Genomic DNA, 11,492 nt, shown 5'->3' on the forward strand with positions numbered 1-11,492 from the left:
TAAGGATAACCAGATTTTGCAAATGGGAAGGTGCTCACGCCACGAACAACTAACCTTGACCCTCAAACGCAGAAGCCGGTGGCATCTGTCCAAGTGAACTGTGAATTCCAGTGTGTTCTGAAGTAGCCTCTTTTCAAATCCGGGCAACAGCTGACCTGTGAGAAGAGGCTTAAAAATCTCACTGACTAAAAAGCTGCAAAAGGACGATTAAAGGGACATTTTTAGCATGCCCTTTCCTTTCTGTGCTCTCAATGTAATCCCTTACTCAGTTCTTCAACTACCTCAAGCTTTAGCACAGCCCTCTGAACGGTAGGAAAGTCTCTGGAAGATTAGAAGTGCCAGAGTTTGGATGAGCAGTTGCTGCCTGCAGCAGTGAAGAGGATGTGAATTGGTCTCATCATTCTTTTTAAGGAAACAGGGATCTACAAATCCATGAAGTCGCACTGTGCTAGACAATAAGGGCACTACCAAATGTAAAAACAAAAACAAACAAAACAACATGGTCTGAAAGATTTGAGACATAAGCTAAAATATAATGACCAATAATGCCATGCCATAAAACAATGCCAATGAATTAAATAGAGACAGTAAATTCTATATAAAAATTCACAAGATGAAGAGCTTTTCCAGCTATAAGTCAGGAAGGACTTCATGGAGGAAATAGGAAATAAAGGTAGAATTGAGATAAGTAAACATAAATTGAAAGCACTCTGCATGGGTCTATAGAATAAAAGGGTAGATACAGAAAAAGATTTAGAGAATAGAATTGGTGCAAGAGAGAATTCGTGTAAGATGAGAAGGGGACATAAACCTGAAAGGTTAGATTGTGGATGGAGCTGAACCTAGAGGTTTGCACCATATCTTAAAATAATGGAAGGCCACTGGATTTTTTCAGGGGGCGGGGAAGAAGGGAATAGCAATAAAAACAGTAGTTTTGCCAGTAGTCAAAGCATCAGGTATTAGAGGCTTAAGGTAGACCTTGGTTGGGGTTCTACATTAGAGGTAGTAGTAATGGTCCAGAAAGGAAGGGACATCTTTCAGAAAAATTACAAAAGGATGTTGAAAAGAGTCTCCTCAACAAATAGAAATGGATATAACATGACATGTTCATTTCCTCAGTTTAATATAACTAGTGACCACCATGCTATACCATATTGTATATAACATGTATACCATATTGTATATAACATGACATGTTCATTTCCTCAGTTTAATATAACTAGTGACCACCATGCTATACCATATTGTACTTTTAGTTAAATGAGTATACGTACACCTTCCAACTTAAGACATAGATCTATTTGTTATTAAACAACTGACGAGAAAATATAGCAGATTAAGGCACGGTTACAGAATTTTCCGCCTCAAGTTTCTTAGACAATGAGAGGAAAATATTCTCAAGAAACAGTATTAAGGACATAAGGTAAGTTCAAGAACTCATGAAAATTCTCACTAAAATACTTCAATTTATAAAAGTAAAATGAGAGAGTAAGTGTATAGTTTCCAGGTTGTGGGGAGGATACTTTTAGAGAAGAAGACCCTGTGTATCACCTTGGGTCTTCAACAGAAATAAAATGTTTTACCAGTATCTGCCATCATCAGGGCACTCTGCAGAGTCAAGAGATTAAGCCAGAATCCATAGGAGTGAGATACACCTTTGGCTGCATGGAAGGGGCTCTGGAACTGGACATTTCACAGGATCTCAAGAAAGAGCAAAGGCCTATCCCCTAGCAGAAGCTATACTAAATCCCAATAGATCTCACTGTTTTTCCTACTCCATCCTTTTCCAATTTTAGGCTACAGGAAAGTGGATAAAAAACAATATCCAGCCACTATAGCTCTGAGAAGATCAACTTATTCTCAGATAAGGTGAGAAGAATGTCTAGAAGAATTCATACATAATGTATCTGAATAAATGATTTGGAAAGAGCTGCCCCATCAAACATAAGAAACAAAAAAAGTAAGGGCAGGGACTTCCCTGGTGCCACAGTAGTTAGGAATCTGCCTGCAGAAGACATGGGTTCGATCCTTGGTCTGGGAAGATCCCACATGCCACAGAGCAACTAAGCCCGTGCACCACAACTACAGAGCCTGTGCTCTGGAGCCCGTGAGGCACAACTACTGAGCCCACGCACGACTACTGAGCCCACGTGCCAGAACTACTGAAGCCCATGCGCCTAGAGCCCGTGCTCTGCAACAAGAGAAGCCACCACAATGAGAGGCCCGCGCACCGCAGCGAGGAGTAGACCCGCTTGCCGCAACTAGAGGAAGCCCATGCGCAGCAACGAAGACCCAAAGCAGCCAAAAATAAATTATTTACTAATAAGTAAATGTTAAAAATAATTTTTTAAAATACCTTTAAAAAAAAAAGTAAGGGGTTTCCCTGGTGGCGCAGTGGTTGAGAGTCCGCCTGCCGATGCAGGGGACACGGGTTCGTGCCCTGGTCTGGGAAGATCCCACGTGCCGCGGAGCGGCTGGGCCCGTGAGCCGTGGCCGCTGAGCCTGCGCTCCGCAATGGGAGAGGCCACAGCAGTGAGAGGCCCGCGTACCACAAAAAAAAAAAAAAAAAAAGGTAAGGTCATAGCAAAAGCAAACCAAAATCTTGAAAGAAAGGTACATTATATGTGAAAGATAGATGAAGAAACTTTATGGCATCTTGAAGAAAATTTATGTCAAAGAAGCAGATTCTCTACCAAAGAACTTAGTTACAATATTAATTCAAAATATCAAGAGCTTAAAAATGGATACTAAAAATAAAAGCCAAGCTAAAGGAGTAATCAAATATGAACACAGTTTCAGATCTAATGAACACATTTGAAACAATAGGAAAAAAAACTGGAAATCATACTACCAGTATGGAGGAAACACCAGAAATTATCACAAGAAATGCAGAGGAAAAAGCCAAGGATATTAAAATAGATAATGCTTGAGACAGCAAAGCTAACCCAACCTGCAGATCATTGGCATTCCTAAATTAGAGAAGCCAACAAATGGAACAGAAAATAGAGGAATATACTAAAGAACTGAATCTGCACATTAAAGTGGTACACTGTATATCAGGAAAAAAAAAAGATGATATAGAATAGTCTCCTTGGAGGCATATCCTAGCAAAATTATTTAACTTCAAGAATAAATAATATTTCAAAATCATTTGCCAACTTTAGAGAGGACTGTTTTACCACCTCTGCCAATTAGTAATTAAAGAGAAACATTTAAGCATTTACTTTGTCTTCTTGGAGGAACTGAAGTTTATCCTCAGTTGATAAAGGAAAGCTACTTACATAAGAATGCTAGCTAATAAATGTAGGGAAAATAATAGATTTAGAAAATCATCCACTGATGTAACTGATGCAGGAAAAGGTTGTAAATGTATACCAAAATGATTAGATGAGAGGATATTCCTTCCCATAATGCTAAAGAATCACCCTACAAATTATGTAACTTTAAATGGAGTGCTCTGGAGGTCACCATCTCAATTAAATTATCAAACTTAGTATCACCAGTACTGGCACAATCTTCTCCTTCTGCCTCCTGATGTGATGTGGTATGAAATACTGCATAAAACATTTTTGGCCAAATAACTAACTCGAGTCTAATCAAGCCTTATGACTTAACTCTAAGTTTACAGAAAATATAGGATAGATGAACAAGTTAACTGAAACCATAGGTAAACAATCAGGCAAAGCCAGAAAATAGGGCAGCGTACAACGCAAGTGGTCTGGCTTGATCAAAAAGCAAATGTAATTAAACAAAAAATACATAACAAAAAGTTGGGGGATTATTCTTGGTTAAAAGAGACTAAAGGGCTTCCCTGGTGGCGCAGTGGTTGAGAGTCTGCCTGCCGATGCAGGGGACACAGGTTCGTGCCCCGGTCTGGGAAGATCCCACATGCCACGGAGCGGCTGGGCCCTGTGAGCCATGGCCGCTGAGCCTGCACGTCCGGAGCCTGTGCTCCGCAACGGGAGAGGCCACAACAGTGAGAGGCCCGCGTACCACAAAAAGAAAAAAAAAAAAGAGAGAGACTAAAGAGATATAACAACCAAGTACAATGGGTGACTCCTGATTGGATCTTGGATCCTGATTTTTTTTTTTTTTTAAGGCCACAAAAGACAATGTGGGAGAAGGAACAATTGGGGAATTTTAATACAAAAAGGATTATTCTAGAGCAGTGGTCCCCAACCTTTTTGGCACCAGGGACCGGTTTCGTGGAAGACAATTTTTCCACAGATGTGGGGGGGATGATTCAGGCAGTAATGCAAGCAATGGCGATGGGGAGCGAGTGGCAGACAAAGCTTCTCTGGCTCTCCCGCTGCTCACCTCCTACTGTGCAACCGGGTTCCTAACAGGCCGAGGACCCGTACTGGTCCAGGGCCCTGGGCTTGGGGACCCCTGTTCTAGCAGATATCAGGGAATTAACTCTTCTTATTCTCCGGAAAATCATATTCTAAGGAAAGACATCCTGAAGTATTTAGGAATAAAATGTTACATCTACAACTTACCTTCAAGTGATTCAGGAAGAAATGTGTTCTCTATGTACACACAAACACACATGCACAGGAGAGATAAAGCAAATATGGCAAATATTAGCAGTTGCTTTATGTATCTTTTTTCTGTATGCTTGAAATTTTTTATTATAAAAGACTGGGAAAATGTTCTCAAGGATCTAGGCAGAAACAAAAATGGAGGATGGGTGTAGAAATCAGGCTGGCCTCACATTCTGCACTGCAACCTCCAATGCCAGAAAAAATGGAGCAGTATTTATAAGTTCTGATAGAGAAGGAAATTATAATATTAGAATTATACCCAGCTAACTTGTTAAGTGTAAAAGCAACAGGCAGACATTCTCTGACATTAAGAACTTCAGGGCATTTTTTAGCCCTTGTGACAGTTATAATGAAGTTTAATGACAAGTGACTAAAGAACCCAAATAAACCATTAAAGAAGGTAGAAGTTTCTCTACCACATAAAATGTTTGGAAGTATAGCAGATTAAGGAAATTTTCAGATACCCAGAATCTTCCTGTCTTGTTATACATTAATACATATCTTTCACCTCATGGTTTAAGATGACAGATCAAACTTCAGCATTTACATTTGCAATACAGCTAGCAGGAAGGAGAATAGAAGATCTCCTCCCTTTAAGGATATTTTCTGTAAGCTTCATACACTTCTGCTTACATCCCATTGGCCAGAACTTAGAGTGCATCTAGCTGCAAGGGAGGCTAGGATTATACACTATATAATGGGGGCAGTGTGTACATTTAAAATCAGGAATATTTTACTAAGAAAGAAATGGAAAAGCAATGTTGGTGTTCACCAGAAGTTTCTGCTAACACACTCATGAAAAACCTACCTGACAATGATATTCAGCCGTGCAAGAAGTGAACAAATGAATCACTTTTGATTGGTAACGGTAAATGGTAAAGCATGGTAAAAAGATGGGAGTGGGGTTTCCCTGGTGGCGCAGTGGTTGAGAGTCCGCCTGCCGATGCAGGGGACATGGGTTCGTGCCCCGGTCCGGGAAGATCCCACATGCTGCGGAGCAGCTAGGCCTGTGAGCCATGGCCGCTGAGCCTGCACGTCTGGAGCCTGTGCTCCGCAACGGGAGAGACCACAACAGTGAGAGGCCCGCGTAAAAAAAGATGGGAGGGGAGCAATGAATCAGTTTATTAAGGAAACAGTTCTCATTCATTCTTCAGTTTCACTTTTTTGTTTGTTATTAAAATTAGTTGAAACCCTTTATTTTAAAAAAAATTCATGAGAATGGTATAATTCCATTCTCATGAAATTATTTCTATCCATTTAGTTATCTGCCATGCATCTAACTATGTCTGTATAGAGATATTATAATATAGTTCACCAAAACCTAATCTAGTTATTTCTGGAGCAGTGAGATTTAGAATAACTTTTTGTCTTCTTTTTGGACCTTTCTGATTTTTCAAAAATGTTTGAAATGTGCATGTACCATTTTTATTAAAACAGTGAGTCATTATCCATGCATCTATGGTCAATTAATCTACAGCAAAGGAGGCAACAACATACTATGGAGAAAAGACAGTCTCTTCAATAAGGGGTTCTGGGAAAACTGTACAGCTACATGTAAAAGAATGAGATTAGAACATTTCCTCACACCATATACAAAAATAAACTCAGAATGGATTAAAGACCTAAATAAAAGACCTGAAACCATAAAACTCCTAGAAGAGAACATAGGCAGAACACTCTTTGACATAAATCATAGCAATAATTTTTGGATCCATATCCAAAGGCAAAAGAAATAAAAACAAAAATAAATAAATGGGATCTAATTAAACTTAAAATCATTTGCACACAAAAGAAACCATCAACAAAGTGAAAAGACAACCTACTGAATGGGAGAAAATATTTGCAAATGATATGACTGACAAGAAGTTGATAGCCAAAATACATTAACAGCTCATATAACTCAATATCAAAAAGCAACACAATTTTAAGATGAGTGGAAGATCTGGATAAACATTTTTCCAAAGAAGACATATAGATGGCTAACAAGCATGAAAAGATGCTCAACATCTCTATTAGAGAAATGCAAATCAAAACTACAATGAGGTATCACCTCACACCTGTCAGAATGGCTATCACCAAAAAGCCTACAAATATCAAATGTTGGGGAGAATGTGGAGAAAAGGAAACCCTTGTACACTGTTGAAGGGAATGTAAATTGGTGTAGCCACTATGGAAAACAATATAGAGGTTCCTCAAAAAACTAAAAATATAACTACCATATGATCCACCAATTCCACTCCTGGGTATATATCTGAAAAAAAAGCCACTGTTTTGAAAATATACATGCGCCCCAATGTTCATAGCAGCGCTATTTACAACAGCCAAGACATGGAAGCAACTCAAGTGTCCATTAACAGATAAGTGGATAAAGAAGATGTGATATATATTTATACACACACACACACACACACACACACACACACTGGAATATTAGCCATATAAAAGAATGAAATTATGCCATTTGCAACAACGTGGATGGACTTAAAGAGTATTATGCTTAGTGAAGTAAGTCAGACGGAGAAAGACAAATACTCTATGTTATCACTTATGTGTGGAATCTAAAAAATAAAACAAGCAAATGTATATAACAAAACAAAAACAGACTGACAGATATAGAAAACACACTAGTGGATACCAGTGGGGACAAGGAAGAGGGAAGGGCCAGATAGGGGTATGGGATTAAGAGATACAAACTACTATGTATAAAATAAGTACAAGGATATATTGTACAGAGAAATATAACCACTATTTTGTAATAACTTTAAATGGAGTATAATCCATAAAAATACTGAATCACTATGCTGTCCACCTGAAACTAATATAATATTGTAAGTCAACTATACTTCAAAAACAAATAAGTCATTGCTCTTAAAAATATCTGTTGATGATAGACTGTATTTTTCTTGAAATGATATTTGTAGTCATTAGGATAAACCCTTTGGTTGATCTTTCTAGACTCTGTTAATTGGCAATATTAAGAGCCTGTCAGATCGTTGAACAGAGTTAGGGCATATGAGTGTAGTTGTTTAACCAGAGTTTCCTCTGTAAAAGATAACCAATTTATTTGGAGCTAGACCTTGTAGCCTTGACCTCATTAGCATTACACTTTAGATACCACTGAACTACAAAAAACTGACGATATTTCACCAGCAATCAACTAATGGGGTTAGAGTCCACATTTTTAACCAAGTAAAATACTTAAAAATAAAAATAGCATATGAAAAGATTCTCTACATCATTAGCCACCATGGAAATGCAATCAAAACCACAATGAAATACGACTTAACACCTGCTGTAATAAAAAGGCAATTACAAGCATCAGAGAGGATGTGGAGAAATTGGAACCCTCATACACTGCTGGTGAGAATGTAAAATGATGCAGCTGCTCTGGAAAACAATCTGGCAATTCCTCCAAAAGTTAAACATGGAGTCACCATGTGATCCAGCAATCCCATTTCTAGATATATACCCAAGAGAAATACATTCACACAAAAACTTTTATCACGTTAGCCAAAAGGTTCATTCATTTTTTTCCATAAGATGGCTCTAGTAGCACTTAGTTGTCTTTAACTTCATTCGAAACAATTTTGTTAGATTGTATGTGACAGCTGTCAAATCAGCGAGCATTTAAAAAAAGACATCAAAATTCGTGAATTAGTGTAGCCATTTTAATATTGAAGATGGAAGAAAAAAGCATTTCCGGCATATTATGCTTTATTATTTCAAGAAAGATAAAAACACAACCGAAATGCAAAAAAAAAAAAGATTTGTGCAGTGTATGGAGAAGATGCTGTGACTGATCGAATGTGTCAAAAGTGGTTTGCGAAGTTTTGTGCTGGAGATTTCTCACTGGACGATGCTCCACGGTCGGGAAGACCAGTTGAAGTCGATAGCGATCAAATTCAGACATTAATTGAGAACAATCAACGTTATACCACGCAGGAAATAGCTGACATACTCAAAATATCCAAATCAAGCACTGAAAATCATTTGCACCAGCTTGGTTATGTGAATCACTTTGATGTTTGGGTTCCACATAAGTTAAGCAAAAAAACCTTCTTGACTGTATTTCCTCATGCGATTCTCTACTTAAACGTAATGAAAACGTTCCGTTTTTAAAACAAATTGTGATGGGTAATGAAAAGTGGATACTGTACAATAATGTGGAACAGAAGAGATTGTGGGGCAAGCGAAATGAACCACCACCAACCACATCAAAGGCCCGTCTTCATCCAAAGAAGGTGATGTTGTGTATATGGTGGGATTGGAAAGGAGTCCTCTATTATGAGCTCCTCTATTATGAGTCCTCTATTATGAGCTCCTTCCAGAAAAGCAAACGATTAATTCCAACAAGTACTGCTCCCAATTGGACCAACTGAAAGCAGCACTTGACAAAAAGCGTCCAGAATTACAGAAAACGTGTAATCTTCCATCAGGATAATGCAAGACCACATGTTTCTTTGATGACAAGGTAAAAACTGTTACAGCTTGGCTGGGAAGTTCTGTCTCATCCGCCGTTTTCACCAGACATTGCACCTTCGGATTTCCATTTACTTCGGTCTTCACAAAATTCTCTTAATGGAAAAAATTTCAATTCCCTGAAAGACTGTAAAAGGCACCTGGAACAGTTCTTTGCACAAAAAGATAAAAAGTTTGGGGAAGATGGAATTATGAAGTTGCCTGAAAAATGGCAGAAGGTAGTGGGACAAAAGGGTGAATACATTGTTCAATAAAGTTCTTGGTGAAAATGAGAAACGTGTCTTTTATTTTTATTTAAAAAACCGAAGGCACTTCTTGGCCAACCCAATACATGAATGTTCATAGCAGCATTATCCACAATACAAAAAGTGTAATTAATCTAAATGCCCATCAATCAATGAATGGATAAGTACAATATATACATCCATATAATGGAATATTATTCCTCAATGAAAAGAAACGAAGAACTGTTACAAGTTACAACACAGAACCTCGAAAATGTTATTCTAGATGAAAGAAGCCATTTGCAAAAGATCACACATTGTATGACTCCATTTCCAGATGGAATGTTCAGAAGAGGCAAATTTGTATACACATAAAGTAGATTAGTGGTTCACTAGAGAAGAAGATGGGTAGGTGGGGGAAATGTGAATAACTACTAATGAGTATGGAATTGTGGTGTGGGAGGGTGATAAAAATGTTCTAAAATTAGATTGTGTTGATTGCTCAATTTTTTATATACTGAAAACCATTGAATTGTACACTTTAAATGGATGAATTTATAGTATGTAAATTATATATCAAAGCTATTAAGAATAAAAACAAAGTTTGACTCAATTTACTTGGTTGTTGCATGTACATTTCCTATATATTATACATATTAATAATTTCTTGCTTTTTGATTCCTTAAATGCCAGTCATTCTTATAGCAGAAATTATTTCGTACTCAAAGAGGAAAAGATTTTTAAATTAAAGTTCATGGTTTTAATCTATCATTCAGAACTTATCCTATGTTTAATGTTTTATAGGAATATTAAACATTTTAGGTAAACTATACAGGTCACATTGGAAGATGTAAATGCTAGGTCTAAAAGGAATGGGCGATTATCAGTAACTCATAGAGAAAGAACTTTTAAAGTTTTTCCCCCGTCTCTTTTCAAACATTTTTAACAAAGGATAAAGAGGCTCTGTCTATTGAGCTAGAAATAGACAGTACAGTCCAAGAGGAGATCTAATCAATGAAAAGCTTCCACGATTTTTTATTGAAGATAGAATTCCTGTATATTCCCTATTCAATCGAGATAACATAAAAGAATCTGATCAGACAAGTAAGAAAAGGCCTTTTAAATCCATGCTTGAAAAGGATCCATTCTAAAAAGCATTCCTAGATACACAGAAAGTCTGTCCTTAAAATGTAACTAGCTATGACTCTATGTAAAGTTTAGTTTACCTGAAGACCAACTTGCAACATACAGACATCTACAACTTCAGCACAGCATTTGATATTTCTTAATCCAAACATTAGCCCTGGCAATAATTCTTTTTTTCTGCTCCTGGTAATAATTTAGTCATAGTGTTCCTCTCTAATAAAGCCCCTACTGAAACTCTTGCATGAGATTTCTAATCTCAAAGAGAGAATACGAAAAATTAGTCATATAGCTAATAACATATGCTATACATTCAGTACATTTTAAATGTTTTAGATTGATTATATTAGGGGTAACATCTAGTTGTTAGATCTGGATCATTGAAGCTGACATCACTACATATTCTTCCTAAGTGAACCCTATAGGCTAATTAATGTGCCTTCTCTAAAATTTTTGCAGTATTTCCTAGTGAGAACAATGAGAGGTTCCCATAGAAGATGTTGTGTTCCAAAACTTTAAAGATGTATGGCAAACTCACTGATAGGTAGGTTTCTATAATAATAATTTAATTATTATTTCTAATTATAATTCTTAATTATTACTAGTTTTGTGTTACCTTCAGGTATACTTTCTAGAACACTGCTTAAGCTTACACTGAAGGGGAAATCATAATCATCTCCACTTAAGAATCACAGGATTCTAGGGACTTCCCTGGTGGTGCAGTGGATAAGATTCCACACTTCCAATGCAGGGGCCCAGGTTCAATCCCTGGTCAGGGAACTAGATCCCACATGCATGCCACAACTAAGAGCTCGCATGCTGCAACTAAGGAGTCAGCAAGCAGCAACTAAGGAGTCTGTGAGCTTCAACTAAGGAGCCCACATGTCACAACTAAGACCCGATGCAACCAAATAAATAATAAATTTAAAAAAAAAAAGAATCACAGGATTCTAGAGCTGGAAAGTATCTTAGAAATACCTAAATTTTACTACTAAAGGAGGCTCAGGTCATGGCCAAGAATGAAGAAAGTCCACAACAACAACTTTATTGACTGCTTGTATAGTTATCAAACAGATAATTCCTGAGTACTGCTGTGGGGAGG

This window comes from Lagenorhynchus albirostris, chromosome 13 (assembly GCF_949774975.1).
Source record: "Lagenorhynchus albirostris chromosome 13, mLagAlb1.1, whole genome shotgun sequence".
NCBI classification, from domain to species: Eukaryota; Metazoa; Chordata; class Mammalia; order Artiodactyla; family Delphinidae; genus Lagenorhynchus; species Lagenorhynchus albirostris.